This window comes from Taudactylus pleione, unplaced genomic scaffold (genome assembly GCF_031769625.1).
Source record: "Taudactylus pleione unplaced genomic scaffold, aTauple2 ptg000019l, whole genome shotgun sequence".
Classification (NCBI taxonomy): Eukaryota; Metazoa; Chordata; class Amphibia; order Anura; family Myobatrachidae; genus Taudactylus; species Taudactylus pleione.
The window spans coordinates 1,017,682-1,040,521 of NW_028284421.1; the positions used below are offsets into that span (position 1 = coordinate 1,017,682).

The 22,840-nt window shown below is 45.2% G+C and overlaps 1 protein-coding gene across 1 annotated transcript in view; it reads left to right on the forward strand.

Annotated features, from left to right (window-relative positions):
- Nucleotides 1–22,840, forward strand: part of UNC13C (unc-13 homolog C) — a 718,105-nt gene that overhangs the window by 137,167 nt on the left and 558,098 nt on the right. The window lies entirely within an intron of this gene.

Genomic DNA, 22,840 nt, shown 5'->3' on the forward strand with positions numbered 1-22,840 from the left:
TCCCCCTGGGACTGCCAATCCAGGCTGCGATCAGCCTTTCGGGTAGCCCTTACAGGACTTCTCGGGGCTGCGAACAATACAGCCCAGAGAAGTTGGTGTTAAGTGTGCTCATGTGTGGCACCACTGCCCCTCATTAGCATGCGCCGTTCCCTACTCCTACTGCCAGATTCATTGAGCAGGCGCCGGAATTCAAGCCAGTAGCAACGGCAGCCCCACTCAGGCAAGAGGGCAGGAGCTTGCTGCTGATTTCGCTGTCAATTGAAAAATTAGGTGTAAGTGTATCTGATGTATACACTAGTGCAGGGCTGCGTGCATTTTTCAGGTTTATTGACTGCATTATATGTCTGCAAATGTGCACGAAATGCATTTAAACTCGCCATCAGGCCCATGTGTTGAGTAATGTTGTTGTGTTTTTTGTTGTCTTGCAATGAATGCTTTCTACAGGGACGTCAGGTCAAACAAAAATGAGTTAAGATGAAGTATATAGAAAGATAAATATAAACAAAACAACACTGTGACATTTTCAGCACCTGTAGTTCTCCTTTAAGTGGGTCTGTGAAATGAAGCATAAAACATGTGCTGCCATTATACTTTGTGGCAAGTCAAGTTTCTAATTTCAGTTTTTCAAGATATTGATCTCTTCCAATTACTTACTGTAAATGCAGCTACAAATAGATACAATGTATGTATTATTTCTTTTTTTCAGCTTGAAATACACACTGTAGATAAAACAGCTTAACAGTGTCATGTATTATTCTTTACAAAACCCCTCATACCTTATATTTACTGTACTCGTTTATGGGGAAATTATTAGAAAAAGCTTTTAGCAGTAATACATAAATCTGCTGATAACTATGTTGACATATGAAGTACAGCTCAATAACTAGACATAGAAGCCACCTATTCAGGCTTTATAACATAGAAACAGGGCCAGATTAAGGTCTGTGGGGGCCCCTGGGCAACAACCGTGTGGGGGCCCCTATCAATACAAGTTGAATATATATATATATATATATATATATATACATATATATATATATACGCGCATATGTATGTGTATATATATATATATATATATTTAGTTATTTATTTTAACACACACACTGTGTGGGAATGGACAGTGCCCCAGTATAAATTCTGTCCAGGCGGGTGCTGGGTCTGTATTGTTACACAGGGACAGATCTGAGCTAACAATGTAAAGTTCCTCTGCAGCTGATAGTGTACATGCAATGATCATGGTACACTAGGCATAATGTGACCCCCTGTGCAGCCATGTACAGTGCCCTATATATTGCACTTGCCTGTGTTCCTGCAGCCTGTTGCCAATCATCACCAGGTACATTACAGGGTGCAAAATCAGTAGCACATCAGTAGTAGCACTTTTGTAAAATGCAAAGACCACAAACACACATACAGGGTTGTCTTAACAGCAGTGTGGGCCCTGGGCAAAGCAATGCACTGGGGCCCCTACCCACCCATTCACGGGAAAAAAATTTAAATGGTCAATAAAATTAAACCCTCCTGTATGTCCATCAGAGCTCCCACACATGCAGAGAGACCCTGTCTGACTGGTCTGAAGCCGGCGGATGAAGTGAAACTGGGACTGAGGTGATTACTTGTCACGGGGGGGGGGATGACAGGCCCCTACAAGCTTCGGGCCCTTGGGCAACTGCCCAACAAGCCCAATGGAAGAGATGGCCCTGCACACATACCATGTAAGCATCCTCATATTCCTCCTCACTGCTCTCACAGTCATCACAGAGGCAGCGTGTCCGGCTGTCCGCAATGGAGGAGCGGATCCTTCGACACCCGCCTCCGCTGCACAGTTAGGAGGAGGTGCCGAAACCAGTGATGAATGGTAAGGGGGGGCCATGCGCTGAGGCCAACTGGCCATACCCGAGGCAGCAATGCATTTAGAGCAGACGTCTCCGGCCAGGGATGGATTAGGACGGCTCAGAGTCCTATGCATGGCTGCAACTCTGCAACTACTAATGAGACAGGGGGTCCGGTCCAGCGGGTAGTGCCCCGGGTCGAAGCCAAATAACAGGGGGCGGGGCTTAGTCGCGGGCCACAGCAGGTGGCTCCGTTAAAAGATAAAAAAAAGGTTAATCGGGGGGATGTGGCCGGGGACTGGGAACATTGTGTGGGTGCCCTGGGACGACCGCCCCTGTCGCCCTGCCTATAATCCGGCCCTGCATAGAAAGCACTAGTGAGGCCCAAATCCCAAGTTACCCGAGTATACATTCTGTCACCCCATTAAACGTGGAAGTTTTGGGATCACATATTCACATTGAATGTTGATTATGCTTGTTTTAAAGTGTGTGAAAGAGAATAAATGTACTTGGTGGTAATATTGTCTTGATGCTTCCTTAGAAACGCTCTTCAAATAATCAACATAGATCAGTTTTGCCTCATTTCCAAATGTCCTTCATATAGTACTTCATTTCCTCATAAGTTCAAGTTAAGTGTTTTCTCATTGGTTCATGTCACTTTTTTGAGGAAATTTGTGGATTCACTATTGCTAAACAAGGTTATTGCTGGCTGGTCAAAGGCACTGAGTCTAACAGACCCCCTATGTTCATCAGGGACCCCTGAAAGGAGGTTTGGGCTTCACTTTAGAAGGCCTGCTGCCTTTATTGATGGGATGGTGCATTTACATGCAATGGCATTTAAACTCACCATTAGGCCAACAGTGCAGAATCATGTTGTGTTTTTTTGGGGGGGGTCAACCCAATTGGGACTGTTGTTTTAAGTTGTATACCACAGAAAAGCATCAACATTTAGATTATTTAGCAAAATAGGTATTTATGCATGTAATGGTACTTTGACTTTAAAGGAAAACTCCACCGATCCATTGCTCCATTTACAGAGGAAGCTCTGAAGGAGGTGATTGTCTCACCCTACACCCAGTTCTCCTTATCTCACACAGCCTGTTTAAACTTTCTAATTGGGTTTCAAGTATTTCCTATTAAGATCTTGGTATGTGGACCAGTGGCACATTTTTTTTTTTTATTAACTGGTACCTCAGGTGTCAGTATGCCATTTTCCTGTGATCCCAAAATAGTCTGTACCCAGTACAATGTACTCGATACGGTGTCTGATTCTTAGGAGACTTAAATAGCTAATTCTCGAATGGGTCCGGACCCACATATTACATACATCAGGTCTAAATTACACTTTGTTCTAGAGATTCCCTGAGTCCTGCATTATATCATGTAATTGTACAGGATGTCTTTTAGAAGCAATAACTTTTGCACTGTCCACCAAATGTATTGATCTTCAGGACTAAAAATAAGGTTTTATTTAAAGGCTGCTATCAGATGAAGAATTAACAATGGTTTTGTACATCTGTTGGTGGCAGACAATTCTGTGTGACTCCTAGCTAAATAAAACAAGTGTGAGTTATGCAGAAAGTGCAATGCATTTGTAGGAATATCATCAACAAATACAGAGTAATAAATATTGTACATAGCGCACAAATGTATTCCATTCTGCAGCATGCCTTAATGTAGGTGTAGTATTAGATCTGCAATTACCACAGTGAATTGTCTCATCACTTCAAGAACTTACTTGGTATAATACACTGCTTGCAATGCAGAACAATATGATGAGCGAGTAAGAATTAATGAGATAATCAGACCATAGGGTAAGTGGGTTATGTTAATAAGACTATAAATTCCGTTTGGAGACTATTTTGCACATTCACATTTGTGCCCTTAGGTGTAGAAATGAGTTAAAGTAAAGAGCAGGCTCATAAACATCTGGAGCAGAGCACAGGAAAATGTAGCTTTAAGGATTGGATAATGGTTTCCCAATCAAATTTGGGTACTAAGGAGATTCTAAGTGCCCACTAGCCAATTCCCTGTTGGTTATGCAGAGTTCTAATTGTAGCCTTAGAACCATTTTATGCACACACTGAGTAGCTGAGTAATATATTTTTACAACAATGTAGGTTACATGAGTGCACAGGGTATTTTGAAAGTGCTTAAAATTCAGTTAAGCATAAACCGGAACTGACAAAAATACTTCAGTAGAATCTTATATGTTATACTACTGTGTCTGAAAACATGTTTTATTTTATATCTACTATCTAAATTTGAATTGTTGCTTTATACAGTTTATACAGGAAATGCTGTACATAAAGACCCTGATGCAGATTTGAATGCAGGTCGGCCTGCTTTATACAGTTTATACAGGAAATACATAAAGTCGGCCGTAGATGTTCCACATTGCATGCAAGGAAATCAATGTGTATATTAGCCCATGTACAGAGTCGTAGTACGCTCACTCCTACCCGTACCCTTGGTTTGCTACTCACTATCAGTGCACTTGTGCACCTGCCTATACAAATGTTACATCTGAAAACATGTGTTTACGCTTACGCTCAGTTCTGCATGACCTGCAGTTGCGTTGACACTCCCTCACTGAGTTAGGCCTATGTGAGAACTCCCATTTACAGTCCAACTATCAGTCACGAGTGAAGATTTCATCTAAATACTGTACGTACGACTATGCATTGGCTAAAGGGCTTGATTCAGACCCGGTCGCAAGGCTCCGTCCACACGCAGCCTGTCGATGTTTGCATTCTGCGTATGCATCGCAGTGCGCGAACCGGCTGCTGCAATCGGGAATCGACCGCAGCGAGCACAAAGAGCCTTTATACTGTGATTGACAGGAAGTGACTGTTTGAGGGTGGTGAGAAAAACGCAGACATGCCTGGGCGTCTAGACGCCGTTTCAGGGGCGTGCATAATTAGGCCCCAGTGACGGCATACGCATCCTAACGTCTAGTTACACACACAAACATTAGCAATGTCTGCGGTAGAGTCAGATCAACCACAACTCGTGCGTGTGGTGTGGGTCCGATGGTTCTCGATGTTACCGATGTTTTCGCTGTCTTGCGAGAACGTAAATGAAAGGAAGTAAGAAGCGGCATTATGTAGTGTTGGGTCTGAATCAGGCCCAAACTTCCATATGCCTAGGTCCAGAGTGTGACAACACACAGGACACGCTCCACAAACAGGTGTACATTACGCACATCATCATGCCAATATAACCCACTCATGATAAGTTCTGGTGAGTTTCTGTATTTTCTCCCTATAGGTCAGTCTGCTCGGGGCCTCTAGGTGCCTGCAGTATAGATTTATATAGTGGCCTCTAATGGTAGGGGGCTAATTCAGTGGTTAAAGCTAAAGAGTGCTAAATCCATTTTCTCTACTTTTTCATGCAACTGCTTTTGTATCTGGTTTATGTGAGCAAATGACCTATTATGCTTAGGCTCATTTATGTATATGCACTCATGGGGCTAAATGTAATAGGGAGAGAGTTTAGAAAATTTGAGAGTTTAGCAGTAATCTCTCACATTGGTCGAGTTTTATCAAAATGGGAAAACATGAGAGTTTGATTCTAAAAACATTCAACATGTCCTCAGACTCTATTATACTGGGTGGGTTTAAAATGTCTCAGAGTTTACTGCTAAACTCTCACATTTTCTAAACTCTCACCCTTCTACATTTGGCCCATGATATTTTAATGATCTGCACTTAAAGGTTTTCTTACCATTGCTTGTGATACAGGTAATTGTCACCATGGAAAGTTTTGTAACACAATCACAAGGCTGGTGATATCAACTACAGGTTGAGTCTCCCATATCCAAATATTCCGAAATACGGAATATTCTGAAATACAGAATTATTTTGGCATGATAATGAAACCTTTGATTTTTGATGGTTCAATGTACACAAACTTTGTCTAAGGCACACATTAGTAAAGATGTTGTATAAAATTACCTTCAGGCTGTGTATATAAGGTGTATATGAAACATAAATTAATTTCATTTCTGTACATAAACTTTGTTTGAGCCACAAAATTATTGAAAATATTGTATAAAGTTACCTGCAGGCTGTGTGTATAAGGTGTATATAACATATAAATGCATTCTATGTGTATATTGGGGTCCCATTCCCAAGATATTTCATTATGGTATGCAAATATTCCAAAATACGGAATATTCCGTTATCCAAAATATCCCTGGTCCCAAGCATTTTGGATATGGGAGACTCAGCCTGTACTTTTAATTGGGTGACAATCAGACATACTAAACACTTAAGAACCAAGCTTACGTGTTTGAGCTTGACCTTGTAGTTTAGCTTGCACATCTATATACAGTACATGTAGATGAAATTAGAGCTACTTCCATTTTCATATTTTGTTTTGATTATCTCAAATCCAAGTGTGCCTTTTTATGCAGCTGTTTACCGTTACCTAAATGGCTTGCACATGATTTATTAGAGCATAACTTTTTTTTATTGTTATTTCTAAGAGCTGAGTTAAGTGCCAAACAAGGTTGGAAATATCTTCCTTTTTATGTCCTTATTGCTTTAAGTGTGTTACCGTACCACTTACCTATATCTCTTAGGGGTCTATGCATGAAGAACATAAAGTGACTAACGATAAATATCAGTATATATTGCATCACAGCGATGCAATTTATAGTGATATTTAGTAGCTTTTTATGTAGATTTACCTGTCCGAAGTCATCATGCCGTATCTGGCCCCTCCGCGATCCCTGGATGAAGTGAAGATACGGACATATCAGGTGCCTGATATGTCTGCCTCTCATTGCGCATTCAGCGTCTGAGAGCAGCAGGTTAGACCTGCTGCAAAGGACGCTGGGCTAAGGGGGCGGAGCCAGTGCCGGGCAGAGAGCAGGGAAGTATGCAAATTCCCTGCTGTGTTCAGTTTGCAGTAAAGATTACGCCATCCTAACATGGTGAATCTATACACTGCAGAGGAACGGAAAGCTGGGCTTTCCATTGCTTTATGAATTGCACTCACCATACAAAGGTATCACTTGTGTGGCATGATATAACATTCATCATGTAGACACTAATGAATTGTCTACATGTTCGACTGTTAACATATCGTCCCTGGTAGGCCAGCGGTGACTTACCTGCTCCCGATGGCTGCAGTGGCTTCAGCACCATCTTCCAGGTACCAGCGGTCATGTCAAGGGCAGAACTATGGGAGACAATGGAGGCGCCTGCCGACGGGCTCCAGCTCTGAAGGGGCACCTCCTCCATTGTCCACAACATATTCACCTCACTTATGGCTGTCGCTATGTACCCGGAGTGTACCGTCACGGCCGCCCAATACATGGCACCCCTTCCCGGCACCTGAGAAGCCACCATACACTAGTGGAGAGCTCCAATGCAGACCATCAGCTGCCGCCTGTCTGCATGCGAATTGCTACATTACAGTGTCAGCGGCTGTGACGGGGGGGGCGGCATCTGGGATGAACTTACACCACTGGGTCATGTGACTGTAACTTCTGATTGAGTGACATTCTGGTGCATATACCTGCCCTATCTCTAACCCTATCTCTAGCACCTATCCCTAATCTACCCCTAGTGCTTAACCCTAACTTCCCATCCTGCAGCCTAACCCTAATGTCAACATTCTGACAATCTCAACATGGTGCATGTTGTCATTTTAATGTCGACATTGTGGTATTGACCTAATTACTACATCCCCCACTTACATACATATGTGTCCTCATACATCTAAGTAGAAAAATTAGGGGAATTTAACCCCCTATTGTTCCTCAGCACACTGAATAGTACTTGCAACAATATATGAAAGCTATATGGTCATAGAAATTCAGAGATCTTAGTTGCATGCATTTGCAAATACATGGAAAGCTGCTAGGCCTCGTCACGGCTTCTCTGTCACTAGCAGTCCCTAACATTAGGAGGTTAACGTCTGGGGCGCAGTGCACCCCGAAAAACATCCAGCCCAGGACCCCCCAGGGCATCACACGAAAAATGTCAAAAGAGTGACAGTGAAGTGTAAAGTATAGATGTGTAAGACTAATTAATGAGTGTTGGAAAAAGGGGTTAAAATATGTGAAATATTACATGAAAAAAATACAAACATAATATGTGATGTAAAAAGCAACTATGTGTATTAAGTGGTGATGCCATAAGGGGGCCCAGCCAGACCAGCCCCAGGGGCCCTGCGCCCAAACGCTCATCCCAAATGTAAAATATACCAATTATAAGGCCTCATGATAAAGGCACATATAAATGTTGTCAAATGTAAGGCCTCCTGATAAAGGCACATACATACATACTCATACATCTAGCCAGGACCCGTGCAACTCTGCTAGCACTGGGCGTTTTTTTTTTGTTTTTTTTATAATCTTTTTTTTTTTTTTTTTTGCCGAAAACGTGTGCAACTCAGTCTGTATATGAAGCACAACAGAACTTTGCCTGGAGAAAAGCCGCAGCACTGCATTGTAACATTTCTTACACAGATTCTGACTCAGTCACACACAAATATAGTGTCATATATCAAATTAATTAGCACAGTCTCCTGGTGCATGCTAATACATCACATTGCATAACATATGCAAAATAGATCCCCTGTGCTAGTAGAATATGACGGGACCTGGCACATAGAGGGGCTGTTTGGTTGAGAGGGAGGATGGGCGAACCAGGGTATCCTGGGGGCCAGGTAGGTGTAACCACACCCCCAAGATGGTGTGGTCACACCCCCTCAGCTTCTGCATCTGTAAAGAGCCCCTCCCCTCATTTCTAGTACTAGAACCATATTGAACAATTGGCATCCCTGGTACCATTGCTATTTCCTTGCATCTATAGAGAAGAACTGTACTTTCTTTAAACAAACATAATTTATCATGCACTGGGAGACCATTAGAAAAAATTACTTCTGTTCTCTGCTCCTTCCTCTCACAGCATCCTAGCTCCTCTACAACATTGGTAAACTGATAGGCATTATAAGCCAACAAAATCATACTCTCCTACTACAGGTGTGCCCACATACATCTGTCCTCTGGCAAGTCACATTGCACAATGCGTGAACGCTGTGTGACTCGGTAGCGCTGAGTGTCTTTCTGTGTGACTTTTTCCCTTCAAATGTGCCTTATTCACAAAGCGATGTGTATAGGATGCACAAGCAGCTTTTGTTGATTAAAATGAAATGCGTCATGTCTATATTATGTGTGCGACTGCGGGTGTATCTGCATGCCAAATGCTACGTAACAGTGTCAGCGGCTGTGACACTGTAACATAGCATTTTGCATGCAGATACACCCGCAGTCGCACTTGCTTCAGCTGTCCTCCTATAGCTATGTACGCTGCACTTCCCTTGCTCCAGCTGTCCTACTTTAGCTACTGTATACTGCACTTTCCCTGATCCAGCTGTCCCACTTTAGCTACTGTATACTACACTTTCCGCTGTACTATAGCTACTGTATACTGCACTTTCCCTTGCTCCAGCTGTCCCACTTTAGCTACTGTATACTGCACTTTCCCTTGCTCCAGCTGTCTCACTTTAGCTACTGTATACTGCACTTTCCCTGCTCCAGCTGTCCCACTTTAGCTACTGTATACTGCACTTCCTTTGCTCCAGCTGTCCTACTTTAGCTACTGTATACTGCACTTCCTTTGCTCCAGCTGTCCCACTTTAGCTACTGTATACTGCACTTTCCCTTGCTCCAGCTGTCCCACTTTAGCTACTGTATACTGCACTGTCCTTTGCTCCAGCTGTCCCACTTTAGCTACTGTATACTGCACTTTCCCTGATCCAGCTGTCCCACTTTAGCTACTGTATACTGCACTTTCCCTGCTCCAGCTGTCCCACTTTAGCTACTGTATACTGCACTTTCCCTGATCCAGCTGTCCCACTTTAGCTACTGTATACTGCACTTTCCCTTGCTCCAGCTGTCTCACTTTAGCTACTGTATACTGCACTTTCCCTGCTCCAGCTGTCCCACTTTAGCTACTGTATACTGCACTTTCCCTGCTCCAGCTGTCCCACTTTAGCTACTGTATACTGCACTTTCCCTGCTCCAGCTGTCCCACTTTAGCTACTGTATACTGCACTTTCTCTTGCTCCAGCTGTCTCACTTTAGCTACTGTATACTGCACTTTCCCTTGCTCCAGCTGTCCCACTTTAGCTACTGTATACTGCACTTCCTTTGCTCCAGCTGTCCCACTTTAGCCACTGTATACTGCACTTTCCCTGATCCAGCTGTCCCACTTTAGCTACTGTATACTGCACTTTCCTTGCTCCAGCTGTCCCACTTTAGCTACTGTATACTGTACTTTCCCTGATCCAGCTGTCCCACTTTAGCTACTGTATACTGCACTTTCCCTGATCCAGCTGTCCCACTTTAGCTACTGTATACTGCACTTTCCCTGCTCCAGCTGTCCCACTTTAGCTACTGTATACTGCACTTTCCCTGATCCAGCTGTCCCACTTTAGCTACTGTATACTGCACTTTCCCTGATCCAGCTGTCCCACTTTAGCTACTGTATACTGCACTTTCCCTGATCCAGCTGTCCCACTTTAGCTACTGTATACTGCACTTTCCCTGATCCAGCTGTCCCACTTTAGCTACTGTATACTGCACTTTCCCTGCTCCAGCTGTCCCACTTTAGCTACTGTATACTGCACTTTCCCTGATCCAGCTGTCCCACTTTAGCTACTGTATACTGCACTTTCCCTGATCCAGCTGCCCCACTTTAGCTACTGTATACTGCACTTTCCCTGATCCAGCTGTCCCACTTTAGCTACTGTATACTGCACTTTCCCTGAACCAGCTGTCCCACTTTAGCTACTGTATACTGCACTTCCTTTGCTCCAGCTGTCCCACTTTAGCTACTGTATACTGCACTTTCCTTGCTCCAGCTGTCCCACTTTAGCTACTGTATACTGCACTTTCCCTGATCCAGCTGTCCCACTTTAGCTACTGTATACTGCACTTTCCTTGCTCCAGCTGTCCCACTTTAGCTACTGTATACTGCACTTTCCCTGATCCAGCTGTCCCACTTTAGCTACTGTATACTGCACTTTCCCTGATCCAGCTGTCCCACTTTAGCTACTGTATACTGCACTTTCCCTGATCCAGCTGTCCCACTTTAGCTACTGTATACTGCACTTTCCCTGATCCAGCTGTCCCACTTTAGCTACTGTATACTGCACTTCCTTTGCTCCAGCTGTCCCACTTTAGCTACTGTATACTGCACTTTCCTTGCTCCAGCTGTCCCACTTTAGCTACTGTATACTGCACTTTCCCTGATCCAGCTGTCCCACTTTAGCTACTGTATACTGCACTTTCCCTGATCCAGCTGTCCCACTTTAGCTACTGTATACTGCACTTTCCCTGCTCCAGCTGTCCCACTTTAGCTACTGTATACTGCACTTTCCCTGATCCAGCTGTCCCACTTTAGCTACTGTATACTGCACTTTCCCTGATCCAGCTGTCCCACTTTAGCTACTGTATACTGCACTTTCCCTGATCCAGCTGTCCCACTTTAGCTACTGTATACTGCACTTTCCCTGATCCAGCTGTCCCACTTTAGCTACTGTATACTGCACTTTCCCTGATCCAGCTGTCCCACTTTAGCTACTGTATACTGCACTTTCCCTGCTCCAGCTGTCCCACTTCAGCTACTGTATACTGCACTTTCCTTGCTCCAGCTGTCCCACTTTAGCTACTGTATACTGCACTTCCTTTGCTCCAGCTGTCCCACTTTAGCTACTGTATACTGCACTTTCCCTGATCCAGCTGTCCCACTTTAGCTACTGTATACTGCACTTTCCCTGCTCCAGCTGTCCCACTTTAGCTACTGTATACTGCACTTTCCCTGATCCAGCTGTCCCACTTTAGCTACTGTATACTGCACTTCCTTTGCTCCAGCTGTCCCACTTTAGCTACTGTATACTGCACTTTCCTTGCTCCAGCTGTCCCACTTTAGCTACTGTATACTGCACTTTCCCTGATCCAGCTGTCCCTCTTTAGCTACTGTATACTGCACTTTCCTTGCTCCAGCTGTCCCACTTTAGCTACTGTATACTGCACTTTCCCTGATCCAGCTGTCCCACTTTAGCTACTGTATACTGCACTTTCCCTGATCCAGCTGTCCCACTTTAGCTACTGTATACTGCACTTTCCCTGCTCCAGCTGTCCCACTTTAGCTACTGTATACTGCACTTTCCCTGCTCCAGCTGTCCCACTTTAGCTACTGTATACTGCACTTTCCCTGATCCAGCTGTCCCACTTTAGCTACTGTATACTGCACTTTCCCTGATCCAGCTGTCCCACTTTAGCTACTGTATACTGCACTTTCCCTGATCCAGCTGTCCCACTTTAGCTACTGTATACTGCACTTTCCCTGATCCAGCTGTCCCACTTTAGCTACTGTATACTGCACTTTCCCTGATCCAGCTGTCCCACTTTAGCTACTGTATACTGCACTTTCCCTGATCCAGCTGCCCCACTTTAGCTACTGTATACTGCACTTTCCCTGATCCAGCTGCCCCACTTTAGCTACTGTATACTGCACTTTCCTTGCTCCAGCTGTCCCACTTTAGCTACTGTATACTGCACTTTCCTTGCTCCAGCTGTCCCACTTTAGCTACTGTATACTGCACTTTCCCTGATCCAGCTGTCCCTCTTCAGCTACTGTATACTGCACTTTCCCTGATCCAGCTGTCCCACTTTAGCTACTGTATACTGCACTTTCCCTGATCCAGCTGTCCCACTTTAGCTACTGTATACTGCACTTTCCCTGATCCAGCTGTCCCACTTTAGCTACTGTATACTGCACTTTCTCTTATCCAGCTGTCCCACATTAGCTACTGTATACTGCACTTTCCCTGAACCAGCTGTCCCACTTTAGCTACTGTATACTGCACTTTCCTTGCTCCAGCTGTCCCACTTTAGCTACTGTATACTGCACTTTTCTTGCTCCAGCTGTCCCACTTTAGCTACTGTATACTGCACTTTCCCTGATCCAGCTGTCCCACTTTAGCTACTGTATACTGCACTTTCCCTGCTCCAGCTGTCCCACTTTAGCTACTGTATACTGCACTTTCCCTGCTCCAGCTGTCCCACTTTAGCTACTGTATACTGCACTTTCCTTGCTCCAGCTGTCCCACTTTAGCTACTGTATACTGCACTTTCGCTGACCCAGCTGTCCCACTTTAGCTACTGTATACTGCACTTTCCCTGCTCCAGCTGTCCCACTGGAATGGGATTGAAATACCGGCGGCTCAAACCCGACAGCGACAGGGCGACAGATTAAGATCCCGACGGGCGTTGGTAAGTACCCTAACCCTCCCCTTTACCCACCCCTAACCCTCCATTAGGAGTGCCTAACCCTAACCTCCCCTTTTAGTGCCTAACCCTCCCAGGGGGGCCTAACCCTAACCTCCCCCCCTAGTACCTAACCCTAACCCCCCTTCCCCTAGCCTAACCCTAACCTTCCTGGGGGGGGGGGGGGGCTAACCCTAAATCCCCCTGGGGGTCCCTAAACCTAACCCTGATTCAGACCCGGACGCTATATGCAGGCCGCTCGCTGGATAAAAGGGGCCGGCTATTTAAATCATGCACTCTGACTGCGTCGCGTAAAGCCATCCACTAACTAATAGCGAGCGGCCGCACTATGCGCTCGCACCTGTATAAGGACGCCCCTTTGCCACTCGCAACACACGTCATCTCCGGCAGTTGTAGGATTAATCGGGAACAGCGAGAGCCATCGGAGCTGCTCGCAGTGCTTGTAGTAGCCTTTTCCCACCACAACATTAGCGAGCAGTTCAGTCACGTTTGTAATGAGGCTACTTTGCTAATTATGCACACCCATTAAACGCCGTTCTGAACGTTGGGCACGCCTCCGTTCGCACATCCACACCCCCATTTACAAGCACCTTCCCCTGTCACCACCCACAAACGGCACTATCTGTCACTCAAAATAGCGGCCCGAATGTGGGCTATGGGCGAGCACATTCCCATCGCACTGACTGGTTCGCGCACGCGCATTGCGAATCGCACGCACGTGCAGATTGCGAAAAATCGCTTTATGCGAGCGAGCGCAGCATAGCGTCCGGGTCTGAATCAGGCCCTAAGTGTTATGCTTACCCATCAGAGGACGATCGAGATGGCGGGGGTCGGTCTTCCGGTGTCGAGATTAAGATAGGCATCGGCATTTCAACGCCTATCTTAAGTCCCTTGTCGGGCATTGTGTCCGCTGGTCTATTAACTACATTCCGTCCCGCTTTAGCCATATATGCTGCACTTTACTTACTCCAGCTATCCCACTGTAGCTATATCTGGCTCACTCGCCTTGCTCCAGCTGACCAGTGTCTGCCACACTGTCCACACTCCAGCTATTTCTGATGCACTCAACTCTTTACAGCTGACCATTTTCAGCTCTGCTTGCCTCACTCTCCTCACTCCAGCTGTCCTGCTCCATTGAAGTCTGCCACACGGTACTCATCCATATTGACCTTGTCCAAGCCCTTGTACATTCGTTAAAAGAAAAAATTAATAGCGATGAAATAGTCATGACTAAGGGAAACAGAGGTAGCAGCTGCCAGGCCCTTTGTAGTTGCCACATGTGCTACTCCTGGGCCTGCTATGCTTTGTGGCTTCTGTAATTGGCATGGAGCTTAATGAACTGTGCGACCGCCTGGAGTACAGGGAATTTAAAGCCCCAGAATTCTTTGCAGTAAATTTTGCTTGGAGGAAAAGGGAACTCTTCACAGGAAGCAATGTTCAAAGCAGCATTGCTGAGCACAACAGAGCTACAGAGTGACTGGCACGAGAAGGGCGGAGAGGTGTGAGTATCTTAGAAACCTTGGAAGCCCCTACAAAATGTTACTATGTAACCCTGGAATGCTAGTTATGTTCCTGGCCATGGCGCAATGATGCAAAATCTTGCCCTAATAAAGCACTATTCTAAGTATGAAACATGTTGGCTCTTCTGTCTGACATAATTATTTTTTTTTACTTCCTTTATCTAACTGATCTTTTTTTTAAATTTCTCTTTATCTTTTTATGAATTTCTAAGGTCTTCAATATCTGTGAAGTTCTTTATTGCTGTGACAATGAGACTTTCATGTATCTAGAGTTGCACGTTTTTGTTTGTTGAGCTGCTAATATACTGGCCAGGTGGCAACTCTATCTCCAGTCTCCTTACTACTTTTCTGCAAAATGTTCCTTTCCTAAAATAGTACAACAGCAGGTTTCTCTTCCACTGATCCCCAGCAATTAATTACTTACCTCCGGCATTCAGTCTCGTCTCCAGGCTGCAGCAGGTGGACAATACTGGAAATAAATATGACTTATGCATATTTCTTGAAATGCTGCTGTAAATGAGATGCTGTGGCTTGTGTGATCTGTACTGCCTTGGAAATCTGCACAGGTCCTGCTTTTTTTCCTGCACATACTGAGAGCAAGCAATTAGCTGAGCAGTGATTAGCTTGCTAAAGATGGTATGTTAAGGTTGCTGAGATGATACTGATTGGACAAGGTGGGCAGTCGAACCAGCAGCACCTGACGACCTACAGTATAAAATCCTTGTTTAGCAAGATACATTCCTGGCACTCTGTTTAAGAATTGCAAAATATAATGGTATGCAACTACTTACACACCCTCAAATATGAAAATATATATACGAATATTCACTCCTAATATAAATCATTACTTTTTTTCCTTTATAAAACTCCAACATCTTACACAGCGATTTACATTGAGGCAATCATAATACAATTAAATGAATCAGAAGGTAAAGATGGCCTAGTCCAAAGAAGCTTAAAGGCTAAGCGGTGAGGGAACAAATGATAAAGGTCAGGGTCTGGTTGGATACTTTCAGCCTGGGGGGGAAACACAAGGAAGTGACCGACCAGCAAACTGCGACGGAAAATTGGACATGACGAAAACCCTGCAAGTGTGGTTTATAGAATGTGGGTGTGGTTTAAATAGTCAATGAAATATGTACAATAATTGTGTTGTCAAAGAGCAGTAAACAAATACAATACCTACCAGCTAGAATCGGTATGAATTACCGTCGGACCTAAGCCCGGCGGATGAAATACCAATTCCAAAAGGCTGGCACATGAAGATCCTGACTGAGGTGAGTAATACCCCCAACCCTCCCCCCTAACCCTCCCTTAGGGGTGCCTAACCATAACATCCCCCCCTAGTGCCTAACCTTCCCCCAGGGGTGCCTAAACCTAACCCCCCCCTCCCCGCACCGTAAACCTAACCCTCCTGGGGGGGTGCCTAAACCTAACCTCCCCCCCGGTGGTGCCTGACGCTAACCCCCCCCTTCCCCTAGCCTAACCCTCCTGGGGGGCCTAACCCTGAGTCCCCCCTGGAGTCCCTAAACCTAACCTTCCCCCCACTGCGGCTATCAACTTCTTACGCCCGGCTTACCTACATTCGGTATGCTGGACGTCGGGATTTCGGTGTGGGGCTTATGATAGGCACCGGTATTTAGACACCTATCATTAGTCCCATGCCAGGATTTCACTGTCGGGAAGCCGGCGATCGGCATTTCGACCGCCGGCTTCCTGACTACGTTCGTAGGGGATGTATCACTCTCCAAGGCTTAGTACATCTCCCCCAGAGCATCTTGGGACCAACATACAATACAGGGACCCTTTTATTGACAGATACACTATACAGGGACCCCTTACGTTACAGATTTATAATACAGACTGCACCCTTGCAGCTTTTGGTGACCATTACAATTTCTATTCTTACACTTTGCATGGTTATAATGTCATCATGCATAATGGAATTAATTTACCAAGGATGGCACTGGTCACAACTCACAACCTATGACTAATTATAAAACTTATGATTAATAAATGTAGTTGGTAAAGTCCCACACAATATATAAGAAAAGTATAATATTATTGCTTACTTGGCATCAAAAAATACATTTAAAAATAAACAAGCTAATACATATACAACAACAATTTGAGAGCAAAATAATATTGTTGAAATAAATAATAAATATAATTTCCATTTGTTTTCTTGTCTTACAAATGTATTAACATCGGACGACAGATCTGCCCCCTTCTACTTTAAAATCATACCCCAAATCTGACTACATCCATTATTAAAATTCAGGTGCCAGATCTGACCTTCCACATATCACATCAGACCCGGGATATGTCACCCCTGCCACCTTTTCCATTAAAAAACATACTTCAAACATGCCCTCTGTCTTCTGACTCATTACAGGTCCAATTTATTATCCTTTAAGGCTTATACACACTAGACTATAAAAGTGAATGATATGGACGATAACGATATAGTTCATACCGTTCAGATCGTCCAGTGTGTATGCACAATACCGTTAGAGATGAGCGTTCCCACATCGCCTGAACTTGCAGGACAATCTGACGATATCATCAGATTATGCAAGTTTGGGGATGTGGCAGGGTGACGTCACTGAACGATATCGTTCAGTGTGTATGCCCAATGTCGTCAGCCCGGGAGTTCAAGGGGAAACGCTGACGATATCGCTCATGGAGCATATCGTCTAGTTTGTATCCGCCTTTAGAAATTAAGTATATGAGCAAATAAATGTAATGCACAAGATGACATGATGTCCCCAAACAATTTATCTAGTTGACTGTATAAGGCCTGATTTGTGAAAAGGAATAATTTTGGAACCCTCTGCTCCTATTTGGGTCCCTCTGCAGATCAGCTGTCCCCACACTGGAGCATTGGTGAATTGCTCCTGTATTTTAGTATCCACCACTGCAACTCACAATGAATTGGACTCTATGGCCCTCATTCAGAGCCGTACGCTCTGAGCAGAGCGCACGCTCTGAATGAGGGCCGGGCTCCATTTTCATGGAGCGTCCTCCTGGACGCTCGTATAGCTGTGGGTCACCACCCACAGGCTATACGAGCGTGCTTTGTGATGGCCGCGATGGTCGAGACCATCGCGACCATCGAAATTGCGAGCCGGAGCCTGCGGTTGAGGTTTTCAACCGCAAGCTCCGGAGTGATTTTGGCTCTATCAGAGCCAAAATCACTCCCACTGACATCACTAGTGATGTCAGTGGGCCGGCTTCTGATGGGAGGCGTTCCCGTGGGAACGCCCCCGTCAGGGAGGCACGCCCCCGGCACGTCCACCAAAGGGGGCGTGCTGTCAATCAACATTGACAGCACGCACCCTTTGATCGGACACAACGAGCGAAGGACTTTCCTTCGCTCGTCGCGTCTGACGCATGCGCACGACTGAGCTCCCTCCGTCGTGCGCATGCTCAGTGCATAACATCGACTCACTTGCGAGCGGACAGCCGCTCGCGAGTGGGTCTGAATCAGGCCCTATATTAGTACTGTCACTCTGCTGTGAGTAATTAATGTAAGAATCATACCCCAGATCTGAATGTTGCCAAATATTATATACAGTTAGAGTAATTCCGTCCATTAATGCTATTCTCCCCCGTTTCATCTCACCTTTCCCAGTAATTAAAATCAGGGCCGTAGCTAGGGTAGTGCGGCCGGTGCCATGGCACAGGGCACCACATGTCAGGGGGCGCTGTTTGGGCCTGTCAAATTTCTGTTTATTATCATTCTTGCTTGTAGCTTCCTCTTATTTCATCCCCAGCATCTCCCGGCCTCTCCTATCTCTTCCCTGGCCCTTCCCCATGAAGCCATGGCCCTTTTTTGGGTGCATTATGTCCCTTTGAAAAATGAGGGGGGCGCCAATGCTCTTTCTGGCAGAGGGCACCAAAAAGTCTAGTTACGGCTCTGATTAAAATAAATACATATAAGTAACATACATATTTCTTCTGATATACAGTCTATCAAATGTACAGTCTACATTTTATTTCCATGCACAAACCAATCAGACCTCAGATCTCTGGGGTGACCAAATTTACTCAACATTAATGCACCTTCAGTCCCTTTCTTGCAGTCTCTCATCATGTTTCAACATCATGCACTGTGATTAGTGGATAGCTCCAGTTATCCACCATTTAGTGTGTGGAAAACTCACACTACTGTGATTGGAGAATGGCCAGCACCCTTCACCAATCAGGATTATAAATGCTGTTTACAGCTACTAACATTGTAGCTGCAGCACTCCCTGTCACTGTATGATGTATCTGGTGGACGGGAGGCAGGCCCAGCCCGTCCCTGCATAAGGTATTGGAATAACAATTGTAGCCTCTAATAGGAAACTGTGTGTACTCACTGCAGGACACTGACCCAGAAACGTTAGATCCCCATATTGTAAGTAGTTATGGCAACAGCTGCTGTCACCAAAGAGGCCAAAGTAATCCGCAAAGGAAGAACAGATATAGCATCAATATTGATTATAGTACTCACTGGATCCAGCAGGTGAACTGATATGGGGGCAATTGTATCAAACAGTAAAAAAGAGTGGAGACATTAACCAGTGGAGAAGTCGCCATCACAACCAATCAGCATTGAGGTAGCATTCAATAAGCACATTCTATAAAATGACAGTTAGAAGCTGATTAGTTTCTGATTAGTTGCTATGGGCAGCTTCTCCACTGGTCCACTTCTCCAGTCTTTTCACTGCTTGATACATATGCCCCATGGTGTCCAGTAGCTCAAAGCAGCCCTATCCTCCATGGTGACTCTCTTTACTGTTATATAATATCCCACTGTCTTTAGAACTGTGAAATGTTTTACAATATGTGTGTGAGAAGATGATTATGTGGAAGGAAGGGCACAGAGATGTCCCAAAGTGCAGCCATTTCTTTCCACAACTTCAGAATTCCTCACCGGTCTTTGTTCAAATATTATAGCAGCAGACACCGATCTGCTCTCGGCCTGACTGCACAATAAAGAGAAAATAATCTCTGCCAATCTTCAGTAGGCCAGATGGTTCTACTATCACGGGGCTGGATGCTAATTGACATTTCTGGTAGGACATGCTGGAGAGGAAAATAAAGTTCTGTAGCCAGTGAGCTTGTTGGGATTTCGGAGTTTCCTTGAGGTTTCTTTCCGCAACAACCAATATGTTGTGTTCACTGAATTTCCTATTTAATAGTAATAAGGGAGATGTCAGAGTAGCAATAAGCCTAATGCAACAAGTAAAACTATTTGTTCTGGGCAATCGACATAAAGTAAGTACAGGATGCAGCTCCCATTTCTGCTACTTGGATTAGAATTTGTTTGAGCTGGCAAAATCATTCTGATAAATAACACTGAATAGTATTAGTTGTGCTCTAATGGCCTGATTCAGAGACGGATGCTAATGCGATCGCAGCTGCGTTTTCATATGCAACGCAGCTGCGAAAATATGCTCTGTGCAAAGATCACCTGAGCATAAAGACGCCCACCGCTGCCTTCTTACCTGCGTGCGACGACGCATACCTGCATAAATATTGGTAACATCGCCTGACATCGAGAGACCATCTTACCCTTGCAGCAGGTCTGACCAGCCGCACACTCGGCAGCTCTCCTCACACACCGGTCTCTCATGCTGTGTATGCAATCGCAGTGGCTAATTTATGCACGCCTATAATAAAATGGCGTTCTATCGTACAGACAAGCCTGCATATTTCTGACCACCCCCAAACGCTGTTCACCTGTCACTTACTATGCGATGGATTCCTACATGCGTCCTATATGCAATCGCTGTGCACTTGCTTATACGCATGCGCTATGGCAAACAATCGCTTGATCTGTGTACTTAATCACCATTGACTTCATCTTTGAATCGGGTCTTCCTGGCCATTGTCAGTTGTGCATTCTGCTCTTCATTGGCTGGCACTGCCAAGTCTTGCACATGGTACAGAAACAAACAACTGGCAAAGTTTTCCTGGCTCCCAATGTGCTGTCCAAGCGGGGCTGACACTGGCTGTAAAAGAATAAATTGTATAATGGTTGAAGAATACATCTGTTATTAGCAACATATGAGATAGGGGGAGAACACAACACATCCAGCCTCTCTTAGGGGCCTATTTACTAAGCCTTGGAAGGAGATAATGTGGAGAGAAATAAAGTACTAACCAACCAACTCCAAACACAGCCTGTGACATGGCAGTTAGGAGCTGTTTGGCTGGTACTTTATCTCCATTCACTTTATATCCATTTAAGGCTTAGTAAATAGACCCCATAGTCACAATAGCAGTTTAAAATTTTTTTGATAGGTTTGTTTCCATGGTGGATGTGATGTTCAATGTCTTTCTCTCAATAAATATATTGATTTTAAGTTACAGTTCTCATCATACTAAAGCCAGATATTACATTTATGCCCATATGAGTACAACACTTCACTAGTAGCATATGCACCAGGGTTAAGAAAAAGTTATTTAACATTAATTGTGATAGTAAAAATATTTTCCATATTTAGGGCAGAATTCAATAAGCCCCGATAAAAGAAATGTTGTTACTTCATGTTAAATTAGCATATTGCATGGTAACTTCACTTAATGCATGTATGTGCGCTCCCACTTAATGCGCAATTCAATTGGAAAAAGCCTATTCCAGTGTTCACGTGGTAATTCTTGCTGGTAATACCTGTGTGGGTGAAACTGGGGAAATCAGCATGTACCCCTCAAAAATGCAAACTCATATTGGATAACAGTATAGACGTATGTTAGTGGCCAAAAGCAAAGTATATGGGGTTCTTAAAATGTGTCAAATGGATGTTATATGCATTTTTCAAAAACAGTGAAATAATTATAGAAAGCAAGTGTTTTTCTGCAATAAATGATCTAGATAAATTTGAGGTGCATAAAAATGCCTGCAAGTAGATATTTGTGTCATATTAAGTCACCGGCCACATACGCTGTACAGGTGGGGGTGCCGTTTGCCAGGACCACCACCGTGAGCTCTCACACCTCTCCCAACTCCACTACCATTAGCCCTCACATCTCCCCCACATCCACCACCATTAGTCTCACACCTCCCCCACACCCACCACCATTAGCCCTCACACCTCTCCCACATCCACCACCATTAGCTCTCACACCTCTCCCACATCCACCACCATTAGTCTCACATCTTCCCCACATCCACCATCATTAGTCTCACACCTCTCCCACATTCACAATCATTAGCCCTCACACCTCCCCCACATCCACCACCATTAGTCTCACACCTCCCCCGCATCCACCACCATTAGTTTCACACCTCCCCCACATCCACCACCATTAGCCCTCACACCTCCCCCACATCCACCACCATTAGTCTCACACCTCCCCAATATCTACCACCATTAGTCTCACACATCCACCACCATTAGCCCTCACACCTCCCCCACATTCACCACCATTAGTCTCACACCTCCCCCACAGCCACCACCATTAGCCCTCACACCTCCCCCACATCCACCACCATTAGTCTCACACCTCCCCCACATCCACCACCATCAGTCTCACACCTCCCCAACATCTACCACCATTATTCTCACACCTTCCCCATATCTACAACCATTAGTCTCACACCTCCCCCACATCCACCACCATTAGTCTCACACCTCCCCCACATCCACCACCATTAGTCTCACACCTCCCCTACATCCACCACCATTAGCCCTCACACCTCCCCCGCATCCACCACCATTAGTCTCACACCTCCCCCGCATCCACCACCATTAGTCTCACACCTCCCCCGCATCCACCACCATTAGTCTCACACCTCCCCCACATCCACCACCATTAGCCCTCACACCTCCCCCACATCCACCATTAGTCTCACACCTCCCCCACATCCACCGCCATTAGCCTCACACCTCCCCCACATCCACCACCATTAGTCTCACACCTCCCCCACATCTACCACCATTAGCCCTCACACCTCCCCCACATCCACCACAGTTAGACCTCGCACCCACTCTCAACTCCACAACAATTCCACTCGACTCTCCCCCACTGCTCCACTCCCCCCACCACTGTGAACAGCAGCAGATAATTGCAGCGGGCAAGAGCAGACAGGCACTGTCAGATTAGACAGCACCGGTGGGGTAATTGCATCCACGCACTCAGGTCACAGCGCCCTGGTCGACAGCCCTGCTCTCCCGCCCCTAGAA